This window comes from Sorex fumeus, unplaced genomic scaffold (assembly GCF_029834395.1).
Source record: "Sorex fumeus unplaced genomic scaffold, SorFum_2.1 ptg000109l, whole genome shotgun sequence".
Taxonomy (NCBI): Eukaryota; Metazoa; Chordata; class Mammalia; order Eulipotyphla; family Soricidae; genus Sorex; species Sorex fumeus.
Window position 1 is genome coordinate 3,123,763 of NW_026606166.1, and position 4,067 is coordinate 3,127,829.

The window sequence follows — 4,067 nt, forward strand, 5'->3', positions numbered from 1 at the left end:
GTTTGCTTCTTGTGTTTTGCCAGTGGGGTCAGCACCTACCTTATAAAAGACAAGAATGGTTGATCTAGACCTGATTGTACTTCAGGATTATGCATTCCAGAAAGAGAATTGGTGGGGGGGGGGAGGGTTAGGGAAAGGAATTCACAAATGAGCCTAGAACCATTTCCAGGTCCTGGAAGACTGACCAGGGCATGAGTCCGTCATGATTCTTTAATGTGAAATACATAGACACAATCTCGGGCAGAAGTGCCCAACATTCTGTGCATATTGAACTTGCCAACTTCCACCATCCAAAGAGTTATTCGTTGAATGTGCCTACATGAGTTCTGGAAAACATGAACTTTGATACTTGGCACCCATATTGCCCTCAAGTCCCACCAAAAGTGATCCCTGAGCATAGAACTAGGAATAATCCCTGAGAACTGCAGAGTGGACCCCCCAAAAACAAAGCAAAAAGCAAGTTCCATAGATTTCTGTGTGTTGTTTTTTTAGCCTACCACCATGTTGTAAAAGTTTATTGCTTATGAATCTTTTTATATAGAATTTTTGTGGGTTTTCTAAGCATAGTATCATGTCATCTGCAAATAGTGATTGACTTTTCAATCTGAAGTCCTTCATTTCTATTTCTTGGCTAATTGTTTTAATAAGGATTTATAATGCTATACTAATAGTCATGAGTGTGGCAACATTGTCTGTCTGTTTTTCACCACTATGATCTTTTTGTCACCTTTGGGGCCATACCTGTTTGTTCTCAGGGCTTATTCTTGGCTCTGCATGCAGGAATCACACCTGGCAGGCTTAAGGACCTTGTAGGGTATCTGTATCCAACCTTGCAAGGTAAGCACCACACCTACTATACTACATCTCAGTGTATGACTCTCACTCTATTGTTAAAAAACAAACTTTTATCACTATCTTATTTAGAGTTTTTATTACCAATGGGTCTTTGTCCTTTTAAATCTTTTCTCTATTGCATCTTTTTTTTTATTTTCAAATGTCTCTATCTGCTTTGGATATCAGAGTACAGTTTTTCTCATAGAAACTAGGAGAATTCTTATTTCTTTGACTTTCAGGAAAAGCCTGAGAAAAACATTGGAAGTAGATCTTCTATAAAGACTTGGAAGAACTTGTTATCAACTCAACTTGACTTGGGATATTTTTCTTTGGTGATGTAGAAAATTTTGATTACCTTTTCAGTTTCACTGCTGTAATTGGTCAAGTACTCATTTTTAAAAAAATAATTTTACAATGCAATCTGTTTTATCCAATGGAAAAATATATAATTTGGTTTCTAAAATGTAAAATATAAAAATTAATGTAACTTTACATTGACTATTCAAGAAACTGGAAACAATTTTGAATTTTAAAAGTATGTTATTATTGGATTTAACAGTGGTATCAACCATATTTGCTGATTTTGAACATTTTTGGTGAGAATGGTGTTTTTAATTGTTAGCAAATATTTTATATGTACAATTCATGAAAAATAAACAAATATTTGATTCTATTTGAACTAACTTATTAAGTGAAGTAAAGTAAAAAAGTAAAGTAAAGGCCCTCCCGTTGATCGTCGATTTGCTCGAGCGGGCCCAGTAACGTCTCCATTGGAGACTTTGTTGTTACTGTGTCTGGCATATCGAATACTCTCGGTAGCTTGCCGGGCTCTCCGAGAGGGGCGGAGGAATCGAACTCGGGTCAGCCATAGTTGGCTGCGTGCAAGGCGAACGCCCTACCCGCTGTGCTATCGAAGTAATGATTAAATATTCCTTCACACTTGGCAACTGTTGAGCTAGCAGTGTAGAGGGCTTGTTGTCATAAGAGAGGGAAAAGTTATAACTGAACATTCCTTCTGTAATATACGAAGCACAGACTCCTCTCTTTCCTATCCTTTAATTGACAAGAGGAAGGAACCAAGGATAAGCTGTTCAATCTGATCTTCATAGCTAGAGATAATCTCTCCAGGATAAGAAAAATATAATTTTAAGCTTCAAATCTTTCAAACAGTAATGCCTGATTCTGTAGAACTGGCGGTTATTTTTATATGGATATGGAACTTGTCCCTTTTTATGTAACTGGGGAGGGGTGTCTTCTTGTATTCTTGCTAAAAGGATTGTCCTTTGTGTTCATCACCTGTCTGCATAAATAGACACCTAAACTTCAGGAACGAGGAAACAGCACTCAGCTTGCTCTGATGCTGCCTCCAGGGTTTCAAAGCCTCAGGTTTCTTATAATAGTCCTTTAAGTAGTTCAAAGAAAGACTTAAATTTAGTGGTAGCATTGTAGCACTGTCCTCCCGTTGTTCATCGATTTCCTTGATTGGGCCCGGTAACATTGTGAGACTTGTAGGTGTGTTTGAATATGTCCCAGGTAGTTTGCCAGGCTTTGCCGAGTGGGCGAGAAACTAAGTAGCTTGCCAGGCTCTCTCTGAGACGGGCAGAGGAATTGAACACGGGTTGGCCGCATGCAAGGCAAACGCTCTACCCGCTGTGCTATCTCTCCAGCCCAAATCTAGTAGTAGAAACCAGAAATCCTGTCTAACTGAAAGTGCTGAGAAGATAGATCTCTTTTAACTTTTATTCTAAAGAATGGAAGGTAGAGATCTTCATCAGAAATCTTCATACCAGGAATATGTCTTTATGGGATCAGACCATGAGTGAATTTATTGATTACCACGTCACCCCCTGTCTGTAACTATTCTTATAAAATATATGTGCCAGGTTTCATTTTCCTTGAGAAGCTCCTTGAGACCATACAAACCACATGTTTTGGTGGGGTGGGAAATGCATAGATGCATCTTTTCAAGTTTGTCTTTATTCCATCAACACTTATCAGTTGAATATTGATTATCATGCAGTGAACATCCAAAATTATTAGAGGAATCATTTGATAATAATTTTCAAAATCTCTACCTATTTTGATTCCTTTATTTTTCAAACTTGCAAAACCGTGGAAGACCATGAAAGCAGTCGCCCACCACTATGAATTATGCAGTCAATTATCCCTGGTTTGAGAAAATCGCAGGGGTTAGAATAGCTGGAGTATAATGGGTAAGTCTTGCCCCAGGAAACCACCTTCGTGATCATAGTATGTCCCCTGCCAAGTAACTATTCTACGAAATATTTTCTTAAAGTACTTCAGAGTAGTGGCTCATTTCAATCAACAATACAGATATTCGTATATGACTAGGACAAATGTCGCACTGAGTGACAGAGAATGAACAGGGCCCCGTTAGCTGGCAGGTTAAGTGACTCCTAGACCACATATCTCTCAGTTTGACATATAGTCCTTGAGAAATACTAAGGAATACTTTCAGTTCTTAAGGATTTCTGTTCTTAATACTTTCAGTTCTTATGGATATCTAGCTTTTTCTAAATTGGATTAAGATTTTTCCTCAGTTGAGAGAGACTGGGAAAATACGATTTTACTTCCTTTTAAAGAGATTGAAAATCAGGAGGACTTATAGGAAGAGATCATGTATTTTTCCTTAGAATTTGTATGAATTTTCAAAAGTGGGGAGGCCCATATCAACCTTGAACTTAGGGAGCTTAAGGAGAAGGACAAAGAATTAAAGAAATAAAGAAGAATGATGATGAGAAAGGTAAGTACTGGGGGAAGTTGGGTCGGGGCATTCATTACACCAGTGACATGGGGGAGTGGTATAGCCATAATACTGAAAACATGAGATGTGAGCTAAAACCACTGAACTTTGTAGTGTGCCAGTCAAGGTGGCAGGCAGGAATGAGGGGGCAGATGGACTATGAGAACACTGGTGGTGGAATGGGGGTTGAAATAGTTCATGACTAAAACTCAACTACCAATAGCTCTGTAAATCACGGTTCTTTAACAAAAGTCAAGTATTTAATTATAAATGATACACTTACTATTTCATATTAGTTATTATTGGTATTTGTTAATAATAAATCATAAAATCTATACTATGTTTTCAGTGAGAGAAATGTATGAATCAGGTCTCAAACTTTGTATTGGCCTGAAAGTAAGACACATTCATTCTTCACACTAACAAGAGTCTGGAATAAGCCCCCGGAGATATTAGAGTTCCCCAAACT

The 4,067-nt window shown here is 37.9% G+C and overlaps 1 non-coding gene across 1 annotated transcript; it reads right to left on the reverse strand.

Annotated features, from left to right (window-relative positions):
- Window positions 1–2,947: 2,947 nt before the first annotated feature.
- On the reverse strand, window positions 2,948–3,108 carry LOC130042771 (U1 spliceosomal RNA). The gene has a single exon (XR_008795293.1). It is a non-coding gene; the product is annotated as a U1 spliceosomal RNA (small nuclear RNA).
- Window positions 3,109–4,067: the final 959 nt, after the last annotated feature.